The following is a 13,172-nucleotide window of genomic DNA, read 5'->3' as shown; positions in this document are numbered from 1 at the left end:
ATTGGGGTGAGGAGGGCCCTGAACAGCAGGCCTAGGTTGGGACTTCATTCTGAAGTCAGTGGAGATCCAGGCCTTCTGAGTGAGAGGCATGACTTCACAGTGGGAATAATGTTCTTCACACCAGGGCAGTGTAGGGGAGAGCCTGAAGCAAGGGAGACAAGTGATAGGGCTCTTGTTAGCACCCATGTAAGACGTTAAGTAGCCTGAGCCCCAGAAGTCGAATAGTGAGTGGCAGCTGAGGGAGAGTGAGGACTTTCTAACTGGGCAGCTGGGGATATGGTGGGCCTGCTGACCAAGATCTAAAACTGTCCAGTCCTGCCTGTGTGCTCCTAAGGTCAGAGGAACTCCCATTCTCTCCACAGGGCCTACTGCCAAGCTCAGCCCAAGGGCCCAGCATTGAGAAAAGAGTCTCTCAGGAAAGGTTTGTGGACCAAATTAATTTGCAGAAGAAGGAACGAATGTTAAGTTTCTGTTTTAACGCTGTAGAAAGACCCTCTGCCCCACAAAAGACACAGGGAATGAAAGTGGGAAGACTTCACTGTGTAAAGCAGCCAATATTTAAATATAAAACTTCAGAAGCACTCATGGAAGTCAGTTCCTAATAGCAAAGAGGAGTTTAAACTCAGGAAGTACAATAGCTCATTGTGATTTACATAGTCATGCAGGAGGGAGGAGAGTTCATCTAAAGTGAACCAGCTCCATCTAGCAGCATTAATCATCGATGGCTTTGCATCTATTTTGGCTTAATGATACAGGAAGAAAAGGCCTTTTCAGGGCCAAGGAAAATACTGCTTTCATAGTGTCACCCTTTGCCTATCTCCAATGGGCCCCAGGAGGAGTATGTATCATGAGCCCCTTTCTGTGGAAGTTCTGCAAAGCCCTCAGGGGCATGCATCATGAGCCTCATTCCGTGGCAAGAAGTTAAGTCTCAGCAAGATGCCATAGAAGAAAGGGTGTGCCTGTGAATCCTTGGACCTAGTATATATGCTCTGGCATATAAATGACATCCCATGCCACAGATGAGAGGGTTGATCAGTAAGAGAGGACTTGCAGCTCTTCAGAAATTTGTACTCAGCAGAGCAGGCAAGGACTTCAAAGACTGGGGTTCACAGAGGAGAGTAGCTAGCACAGATTGGTGGTAAAGCTGTGAGTACAACCCAGAGCTCTTGACTCCTGGGCCTAGGCTTCTTCCACTGCACCATGTTGCCTGCCTTTCAGGCTAGACCCAAAAATCCAACCAGTTTAACCATCTTGATAGGGTTGTCTGATACAGTCAGTGACCATTAATTTGGCTAATTTCTTTTCTTACCCAAAAGAAGGATGGATTGCTTTTTCAAATAGGTCCTTGACTATGGGTGGGCATGGAGGGCTCTGTGGTTGGGGGTTGTCTCTCACAGTTAAATGGCTCATCAAAGAGCAATAGATTAAGAATAGGCCCAAGTGGTACATAAAAACAAGAGAATACTATTCAGCAATAAAATGAAATGAGCTTTCAAGCCATGAAAAGACATGGAGGAACCTTAAATGCATATTGCTAAGTGAAAGAAATCAGTACAAAAAAGCTGCGTATTGTATGGTTCAATTTATATGACATTCTGGAAAAGGCAAATCTATGGAGACAAAACAAAGATCAGTGGTTGCCAGGAATTTGGGTGGGGAGTGATGAAGGGGTGGAGCACAGGGGATATTTAGGGCAGTGAAACTATTCTGTGTGATTCTATAATGTTGGACACATGAGATTACGCATTTGTCAAAAATCATAGACTTTACAACACAAAGAATGAACCCTAATGTAAACTATGTATTTGAGTTAATGCTAATGTATCAATATTGGTTAATCACTTGTAACAAATGCACCACACCAATACAAGATGCTAATAATAGGGGAAACTGAGGGAGTATACGGAAACTCTGAACTTTCTGCTCAATTTTTCTGTAAACCTAAAAAATAAAGTCTATTAATTGAAAAAAAATAGAATAGGCCTAAGGAAGCAGTCCAGGGCTGGAAAGCTCCTGTTCCATAGCAGAAAAAAAGGAAAATGACTGGTAGACTCTGAAACTCTGACTAAAACTCTACACCTACACATGTGGATGAACACTGAACAATTTGGTCATGTATCTAAATATTTAGGAATATCCATATATAGGCATCATATAGTCACAGTCTTCTGTGATATGTTGTATGTATCTAAACAATAGCCCCAGAAACATACATAAATGGAAAAAGCAAAACAAAGTAGAAAATCACAGGATAGTTGTCATTCTGCAGTTACCAAAACACTTCAAAATGTTCCCTTTCAATCTAGACCAACTGCATTAATCCTATAATTTTCCCACTGAAGGCAGAGTATGTGGGTATATACCAAGAAGTGGAACTCTTTAGACTGTCATTGTTCTTCTATAGCCTAGGTTTGATTGCTAAGTCCTTGAGTGCCTAGGATCTGGAGCAAACAAACAGATATGGTAATAAAAACACAAAATAAAACAGTAGACAAACACCACTGGGTTGATCTTATATGCACAAATGACAATTATGGAACATAGCACTTAGACTAAATTCTACACACAGTTCAATGTACTTCAGCATAAGTGTCATTAGCTTTGGCCTTTGTTGAATTAGATCCCCAGTGGGGACCACTTTCAGGTAGTTCAAGAGATTCCTCAAAAAACATTCTTTTCATGAGAAAGAGGACTTAGTATTACAGAGATGGCAATTCTTCCCAAATTAACCCATAAATTCATTTCAATTCCAATAAAAATCCTAACAGATGTTTTTCATCAAACTAGACAAGCTGACCATAACATTTATATGGAATAAAAAAGGGCCAAGGATAGTCAAAACACTCATGAAGAAGAATGAAAGAATGAGCAGGGGCTCATGCTGCTAGATAGCAATATTTATTATTATAAGCCTATAGCAATAAAACTATATGGTATTAGCATAGGGACAAAATAAAGCAGACCCAGTGAAACAGAACAGAAAGCTCAGAAAGTGACCCACAGATACAGGAAAACTTGATATATGACAATGGTAGAACAACAGATAGGCAGGGAAAGGATAGATTATTTAGATAATTGGATAGCCAAGTGAAAAAAAAAAAGTAAATTCCTATACAAAAATAAGTTCCAGGTGAGTTATAAAGCAATATATAAAACTAAAATATTAAAAAATTTAAAAGAAAATATAGGAGACTATATTTATAGTAAGGCAGGATTCCTTAAGAGAAAAAATACAAGTCATACTTTAAAAATATTAATAGATTTGACTTTTAATTAAAACATTTATATGACTAGGACAACATGAAGTTCAAAGATAGCTACAGACTGGGAGAATATATTTTCAATAGATATAACTGGAAAACATTCACATTTGTAATATCTTAAAAATTCCTCAGATCAAAAAGTAAAAGACAAACAACCTAATTAAAATGGGCAAAAATATGAACAGGCACTACATAGAGGATGAGACCTTAAAGGCCATTAAAGATATGAAAAGTTAATCAACTCCCTAGTAGTCAGGGAAATACAAACTAAAGCAAGAAGACATACTTCACACCCACCTATTTGGCAAACTATTATAGTCTAACAACATCAGGAATGTTGTTGGTGATGTGACTATGCACCGTTGCTGGAAGCACAAACTAGCATAACCAGTTGGGAGACCAATCTGACAATGCCTAATAGACAATTGCTTAAACAACTGCTTTAAGTGGAAGTTTAGTTAGTTCGCTTGAGAACTTTCCTCTTTTCTAAATTAAGCATTGGATACTAAACATTTCTCTATAAGCACTGTTTTAGCTGCACCTCACAAATTTTGTAATGTGTTTTCGGTTTCATTTAGTTCAAAACATTTTCTAATTTCTCTCAAAATTTGTTCTTTGATGCATGGGTTATTTAGAAATGTGTTGTTTAACATCCATATAGTGATATCACCAAGAAAGTGAAAGATTACCCACAGAATGGGAGAAAATATTTGCAAACAATATACCTGATAAGGGGCTTATATGTAGAATATATAAAAAACTCTTACAACTCTACAATAAAAAGACAACCGTATTAAAAGTGGACAAATAATCTGAACAGACATTGCTCCAAAGAAGATATACAAATGGCCAATAAGCATGTGAAGTGATGTTCAACATCATTAGTCACCAGGAGAAATGTAAATCAAAATCGCAATGAGATATCATTTCATACCCACAAGGATGGCTAGAGTCAGAAAGGCAGACAACAACATGTGTTAGGGAGGATATGAAGAAATCAGAACCCTCATACACTGTTGGTGGGAATGGAAAATGGTGCAGCTGCTTTGGAAAAACAATCCGTCAGTTCCTCAAACAGGTAAACAAAGAGCTACAGTATGACCCAGCGAATTCCACTCCTATGCATATACTCAGTAAAAATTAGAATATATGTCCACATAAAAACTTGACACGAGTGATTATAGTAGCATTTTTCATTATAGCCAAAAGGTTGAAACAATTCAAATAACCATCAATGGATGAATGAATAAACAAAATGTGGTATATCAATACAATGAATATTATTTGGCCACAAAAAAAGGAATAAGGTACTGATACGTGCTACAATACAGATAAACCTTGAAAACATTATGGTAAGTGAAAGAAAGTGGTCACAAAAGACTACACACTATATAATTCCATTCATATGAAAGTCCAGAATAGAGAAATCTATAGAGACAGAAATTAGATTCGAGGTTTCTTAGGCCTGGGTGGTGTGGGAAGATAGAGGGGGTGATAGCTAAAGGATACAAAGTTTCTTCTTAAGGTAATGGAAATATTCTAAAATTGACTGTGGTGACAGTTTCACAGATCTGTGAATATACTAAAACCCATTGAATCACACACTTTAAATGGATGAATTGTATGGTATGTGAATTATATCTTTAAAAAGCTGTTTAAAACCCCATATAGTAAGAATTTTCCAGATATCTGTTATTGATTTCTTGTTTGATTGCTTGGTGGTCAGAGAACACTCATTGCATTGCATTGCATTTAAAGAGATTTAAATTCTCTTAAATTTATGGAAACATTTTTATGGAGGCATTCACATAAAATGTGAATGTTTTGTGTGCACTTGGAAATGATGTATATTCTGCTCTCATTGGATAGAATGTTCTATAAAGTCAATTAGATCAATTTGGTTTATACTGTAATTCAAGTTTTCTATATCCTTACTGATTTTCTTTCTATTTGTTCTATCAATGACTGAGAGAGGAGTATTGAAATCTCCAACAATAATTGTGAACTTGACTATTTCTCCTTACAGTTCTTTCAGGTTTCACTTCACATATTTGAAGCTCCCCTATTAGATGAATACACATTTAGGACTGCTATGTCCTCTTGATGAACTGACCTCTTTATTACCATAAACTATTCCTCTTTATCCCTGGTAATATTCCTTGTACCAAAATCTACTTTGTTTAATGTTAATATAGCTACTCCAACTTTCTTTTCATTAGTGTTTGCTTGTTATACATTTTTTCTTTTAAGCTGTATGTCTATATTTAAAGTGGAATTCTTATAGACAGCATATAGTTAGGTCATGCTTTTTACCCAAACTGAGAATCTTTTTTTTTTTTTTTTATGATGAGGACTAGCCCTGAGATAACATCTGATGCCAATCCTCCCCCCTTTTTTTTTTCTTGAGAAGACTGGCCCTGGGCTAACATCCATGCCCATCTTCCTCAACTTTATATGGGACACCACCACAGCATGGCTTCACAAGAGGTGCGTTGGTGCACGCCCGGGATCCGAACCTCCGAACCCTGGGCAGCCGCAGCAGAGCGCACACACTTAACCGCTGCACCACTGGGCTGGCCCCCAAACTGACAATCTTTATCTTTTAATTTGAGTGTTTAGACCATTTATATTTAATTAAGTTATTGATTTCTGTTGGGTTTAAATCTACAACTTTGCTATCTGATTTTCTATAGCTTTTTAAAAAAATTATTTTATTGAGGTCATATTGGCTTATAACAATGTGTAAATTTCAGGTGTACATTATTATATTTCAGTTTATGTATAGACTGCATTGTGTTCACCACCAATAGTCTAGTTTTTATCCTTTACCATACATAGTTGTCCCTTTACCTTTTTCAACCTCCCCCCATCCCCTTCCCCTCTGGGAATCACCAATCTGTTCTCCTTATCTATGTGTTTGTTTGTTTGTTTATTTTCCACATATGAGTGAAATCATACCATATTTGTCTTTCTGTGACTTATTTCGCTTAGCATAATACCCTCAAGGCCCATCCATATTGTCGCAAATGGAAATATTTTGTCTTTTTTATGGCCGAGTAGTATTCCAGTGTATATATATACCAGGACTTCTTTAACCGTTCATTAGTTGATGGGCACTTGAGTTGCTTCCACATCTTGGCTATCGTGAATAATGATGTGATGAACATAGGGGTGAATAAATCTTTTTGAATTATTGATTTCATGTTCTTTGGATAAACACCCAGTAGTGGGATAGCTGGATCATATGGTATTCCTACTTGTAATTTTTTGAGAAATCTCCATATTGTTTTTCCACAGTGGCTGCACCAGTTTGCATTTCCACCAGCAGAGTATGAGGGTTCCCTTTTCTCCACATCCTCTCCAACACTTGTTATTTCTTATCTTTTCAGTAATAGCCATTCTGACAGGTATAAGGTGATATATCATTGTAGTTTTGATTTGCATTTCCCTAATAATTAGTGATGTTGAACATCTTTTCATGTGCCTGTTGGCCATTTGTATATCTTCTTTGGAAAAACGTCTGTTCATATCCTCTGCCCATTTTTTGATCGGGCTGTTCATTTTTTTTGCTGTTGAGTTGTATGAGTTCTTTATATATTTTGGAAATTAATTCCTTGTCAGATATATGATTTGCAAATATTTTCTCCCAGTTGGTGGGTTGTCATTGCATTTTGTTGATAGTTTCCTTTGCTATGCAGAAGCTTTTTAGTCTGATGTAGTCCCATTTGTTTATTTTTCCTTTTGTTTCCCTTGCCTGAGTAGACACAGTATTCAAAAAGATACCACTAAGACCAATGTTGAAGAGCGTACTGCCTGTGTTTTCTTCTAGGAGTTTTATTGTTTCAGATCTTACATTCAAGTCTTTAATCCACTTAGTTAATTTTTGTGTATGGTGTAAGATAATGGTCTACTTTTATTCTTTTGCATGTGGCTGTCCAGTTTTCCCAGCACCATTTATTGAAGAGACTTTCATTTCTCCATTGTATGTTCTTGGCTCTCTGATTTTTATTTGTCCCATTTGGTCTTGTTCTTGGTTTTCTTTTTTCCAGCCTTCTTTTTGATTAATTAAGTATTTTTATGATTCCTTTTTATCTCCAGTATTGGCTTCATACTAATTCTATTTGTTTCATTTTTTATTGGTTATACTAGGGTTTACAATAAAATCTTTAACTTAGCAAAATCTACCTTCCAGCAATATTATACCACTTCACATATACTCTAAGAACTTAAAACAGTATACGTCCCTTTTCCCCTTCTTCTTTGTGCTATTGTTGTCATACATTTTAGTTCTACATATTACCACAATAATCTGTTATTATTTTTCAATTAAACATTTATTTTCATTTAAGGAGGAAATAAAAATGATAAAAAAATGTCTTTTATATATACTCACATGTTTACTAGTTCCAGTGTCCTTCACACTTTTGTTTGATCCAAATTTTCATTTGGTATCATTTTCTTTTTTCTGAAGAACTTCCTTTAACATTTCTCATGTGCATGTTTGTTGCCTGTGAATTCTTTCAGCTTTTGTCTTAAAAGTCTTTATCATAAAATCACAAAAGAAGACAACAAGAGCAGAATAAAGGAACAAAGGAACTACAAAACTGTCATAAAAAATTAGCAAATGCCATCATTAAGTCCTAACCTATCAATAATTACTTTAAATGTAAATAGATCATATTCTTCAATCAAAAAACATAGAGTAGCTGAATGGATTAAAAAACAAGATAAAACTATATGCTGCCTCCAAGAGACTCACTTTACCTTTAAGGACACAAAAAGGCTGAAAGTGAAGAGATGGAAAGATATTCCATGCAAATGGTTACCAAAAGAGAGCAGAAGTGGCTACACTTATATCAGACAAAATAGGCTTTAAGTCAAAAATTTTCACAAGAGACAAAGACGGTCATCATATAATGATAAAGGGGTCAAATTAGCAAAAGGATATAACAATTGTAAATATATATGCACCAAACATTGGAGCACCTAATTATATAAAGCAAATATTAACAGAACTCAAGGGAGAAATGGACAGCAACACAATAATAGTAGGGGACTTCAGTATCTCACTTTCAACAATGGATAGATCATCCCGACAGAAAATCAATAGGGAAACAGTGGATTTGTTAACACTGTAGACCAAATGGACTTAACAGACATATAGAACATTCTGTCCAACAGCAGCAGAATATACATTCTTCTCAAGCACACACAGAAAACTCTCCAAGATAGATCAGATGTTAGGGCACAAAACAAGCTTAACAAACTTAAGAAGACTGAAATCAAATCAAGTATCTTTTCTGACCACAATGGTATGAAACTAGAAATTGATAACAAGAGGAAAATTGGAAAATTCACAAATATGTGGAAATTAAACAACACACTCCTGAACAGCCAATAGGTCAAAGAATAAATCAAAAGGGAAATAAAAAAATATTTTGAGACCAATAAAAATGGGAACACAACATACCAAAACTTATGGGATGCAGCAAAGGCAGTTCTAAGAGGGAAGTTCATAGCAATAAATGCCTACATTAAGAAAAAGGAAAGATTTCAAATAAACACCCTAACTTTACACCTCAAGGAACTAGAAAAAGAAGAAAAAACTAAGCTCAAAGTTATCAGAAGGAAGGAAATAATAAAGATTAGAGAAGAAATAAATGAAAAAAAAAGACTAGAAAAAGGACTAGCAAAAATCGTCTTCATTTTTGTAAGATATTTCCACTGAATTTAGATTACTAGGATGACAATTTGTTTCCTTCAGTACATTTAAGATGTCACTCCACCGTCTTCTAGTTTTCACGGTTTCTGACAAGAGGTATGATGTAATTCTTATCTTTGTTCCTCATGTAATATGTCTCTTTTCTTCTGGTTGCTTTTAATATTTCTCTTTTTTAACGTTTTTCAACAATTTGACCCTGATGTGTCATGATGTAGTTTTCTTTGCATTTATTTTGTTGAGATCCCTGGATCAATGGATACATAGTATTCATAAAGTTTAAAAATTTTCCATCCTTCTTTTTTCAAATATTTTTCTGCCCTCCCTCTTGACATGCCAGTTGTGCATGTATTTGATCACTTTACATTATCCACAGGTCACTGATGCTATGTTCCTTTTTTCCCCTAGTCTTTTCTCTCTGTACTTCATTATGAAGTTTCTATTGCTACGACTTCAAGTTATCTAATCTACTGCAGTTTCTATTCTTTTAACACCATCCAGTACATTTTTCATTTCATATATTCTTCATCTCTACCAGTTTGATATGAGCCTTTTTTATATCTCCCACTTCTCTCTTCATCATGTCCATGTTTTTCTCCACCTTCATAATCATATAGAGTATTATTTATAATAGTTATTTTAACATTCTTATCTGCTAATTCCATCATCTCTGTCATTTCTAAAAGTCTATTTCTTTTGATTGGTATTTCTCCTGGTTATGAATCATATTTTCCTGCTTCTTTGTATGGTCAATATGATTTCATTGGATATTGAACATTGTGTATTTTACATTGTTGGGTGCTGGATTTTGTTCTATTCCTTTAAATATTGTTGGATTTTGTTGTGGAATGCAGTCAAGTTACTTGGAATAAGTTTGATTCTTTAAAGCCTTGCTTTTAAGTTTTGTTAAGGCCAGTCTACAGCAGCCTTTGGTCTAGGGATAATTTAGGCCTACTACTAAGACAATATCTGAGGATTATACCTGATATCCTAGATATTACAAGGTTTTCCACACTGGTTGGTGAGAACATGAAATATTCCCAACTCTGTGTCAGTTCTGATAATTGTTCAGTCTACTGCTTTCTGGTGGTCCTTTCACTGACCAAAGGTAGTTTTTTTCTCATGCATGTGCAGATCAGAATTCAGTCAAAGACTCAGGGGGATTTTCTGCATATCACTGAAACTCTCTGTATACAGATCCTGGTTCTCTAGTATTGTTCCTTGCAATTTCCAGCCTTCTTGGCTTCCATGAACTCTTATGTTTGTCTCTCCTATTGAGCAAGATTTCTAGGATTGTTTTGGGTTCCCTCTTCCTCTGCTGAAGCCCAAATAAGGACCCCAGGCAAAAAGCTATGACAATCATAGGGCTCACCTTACTTGTTTTCCCTCTGTTGGGAATCACCATTTTGCACTTTTGTACTGCCTGTTGTCCAATGTCTGAAAGCTATTATTTCATATATTCTATCTGGATTCCTAGTTAAGATGGAAAGTAATCAGTCCCTGTTTTTCCATCAAGGCTAGAAGAGGAATTCTCACATTATATTAATTTTTATATTTTTACAAGTGAAAATAGTTAATAATTTTAAAAATATATTTTAAGAAAACCATTCTTTTATCCCTGACAGTATTTATTTTTGGTGCCATACATCTGGCCATCAAGAAAAGAATGATCTAGACCAGTTTCTAAACCTCATAACTATTGACATTTTGGACTGGAAAATTCTTGGATGTTGGGAGCTACACCATGCACTATAGGACGTTTGGCAGTTGTGACAACCAAAAATATCTCCAGTCATTGTCTAATGTCACCGGGGTGGGGGGAGCAAAATTCCCCTTCGTTGAGAACCAAACTTTCAATATTATAGCAACCCAGAGACTATTCTCTTTTACATAAAAGTTGGCAAACCTAAAAAAAAAATAACAGAGGCATATTGAAGGGCACAGAAGCCAACCTGAAAGAGTTCCCAATGGGCAAAGTTGAAGAAACTTGAGCAATGAGCAAAAAATACCCAAAACATAAAATAAAATCCATGAATTCATACTGATATAAAGAAATAAATGTGGGAGAAGGTACATGCTTCCTAATAGAAAAATTCCAATTAATAGCTGTAGAAGGAATGAGGGAAATAGAAAATCACCATTAGAGCATCACAGTGATAAATGCTGCAGGCAGGATCCACCAATGGATGTTGTAATGAGTGGGCAAAAGTTTAAGCAGAAACAGTATATCTGCATAATCTCAAAGTTATTTCTCCCGGAATATTTAGTAATATAGGGGTGGGGGAAGGAAATTATAACTTTATGGTGGAGAATGCTGGCAGAAACCACTTTAACTGGGTTATAAGATAAGCATTCCCAATAATACATATTAATACCATGTATCCCCTGATATTATGGACTTATAAGGGCACATCATCTCTGTGGTAGCCTTCCCAAAAATGCACAATCTCAATCTAATCATGATAAAAATCAGATAAAGCTAAATTGTGTGGCATTCTACAAAATAACTGATTGGTGCTCTTCAAAGTGTCAAGGTCATAAAAGACAAGAAAAGACTGATGAACTGACATAGACTGGAGGATACTAAGGAGATATGATGATTAAATGAAACATTGGATCCAAGATTGGATCCTGGAACTGAAAAAAATCAATTAGCGAGAAAAACTGGTAAAATCCAAATAAAGTCTATAGTTAATTCTTAGTATTATATCAAGTTTAATTTTTTAGTTTTGAGGACTATACAATGGTTATGTAATGTGTTAACACGGGGGAAGCTGGCTGAAGGGTGTGATGCAGTTCTCTGTGGCATTTTTGCAACTTTTCTGTAAATCTAAAATTATCTCAAAATAAAAAGGTTTTAAAAATTGGAGCATCCTATAGGTATACATCTGTGTATTGTAAATAAATCTTATTAGACTAGACATTGGAAGCGCAGAATCCCAGATTTGGAAGGGCCCCTGTGGATCATCTACCTCAATTCTTCCATTTTACATTTTTGGCAAACATGGGCCAGGGAAGGCATAGGATTTGACCAAGTTGATGCAAATAGTGGCAGAGCAGGGACTGGAACCTCTTTTCCTGCTCCCAGTTGAGAGCTCTTGCTATATCTTCCTCATAGTCTTTTGCTCCCACCTCTAAAACATCTGCAAACACACCCTGAGTTGTTTTGGATGCATGTTGTGCAGAACATCTGTTCTCTAGAGCAGGGATCAGTAAACATTTTCTGTAAAAGCGTCACATAGTAAATATTTTAGTTTTTGCGAGATATTTGGTCTCTGTGGCAACCACTCAACTCTGCTGTTATAGCACAAAAGCAGTCATAGACAATATGGAAACAAGTGAGTGTGTCTATGTGCCAATAAAACTTTACAAAATCAGGCGGTGGACCAGATTTGACCTGTGGGCCAGTTTGCCAACCCCTGCTCTAGATCTTTGCCAAAAGAGATGATCTTTGCTGGCACAGGGACATGCACATAAGGTGTATCTCATGTAGTACAATCAGTAGGATATGTGCATATCCCCAGCTGGGCAACAGTACTGGAGAGGAGGTCGCGATGGTGAGATCTTCTAAAATGAAGAATGAATAGCAATAGTGATAAGTCTCTTTGTCTCTTTGTATTAGGTCAGCGCAAGCAGAGGATGATCAAGTAGTGTAAAGAATGTCAAAGACAATAAGCCCATAAATGGAAAGATGAACAGCCATCTCTCTGACATTTTATTATGCGCTTCTGGAAAGGTGGGGGTGGGGTGGCTTTCTATAGAAACACCCAGAGCTGTGGAACTTTCAGGTTTCAAAGACAATGAATTAAATCTAATTTCAAAATAGTTGGTCTTTATGTTAACACACACACACACACGGAAGGAGCAAAGTATTGTCATCTAAAGTGGTTAGAAAAAATGACACAATAAAAAGAAGAATTCTGTTAAGAGAGAATGATTTATTATAACTCATGTATCGACAGAAAGCAGGCATGAGTGAGTAGCCTGAAAGCAGGAGAAAGAGTATTTCTTAAATACAATATTTAATGTTATTTCCAAAGAAAATGTTTCCTAACTGGACTCTTCTCTCAAAAATTTTTTTCTATTTAATAATGGTTATTATTACCTATTTTAAAGATGCCCTATGGTGAAAATAATATTTTGAGATGAAGTATAACCTCAGCAGTATCTTTCCTTCTCATTTTTTTTCT

Source organism: Diceros bicornis, chromosome X, assembly GCF_020826845.1.
Source record: "Diceros bicornis minor isolate mBicDic1 chromosome X, mDicBic1.mat.cur, whole genome shotgun sequence".
NCBI lineage: Eukaryota > Metazoa > Chordata > Mammalia > Perissodactyla > Rhinocerotidae > Diceros > Diceros bicornis.
Note: the sequence above shows the minus strand (reverse complement) of the source record.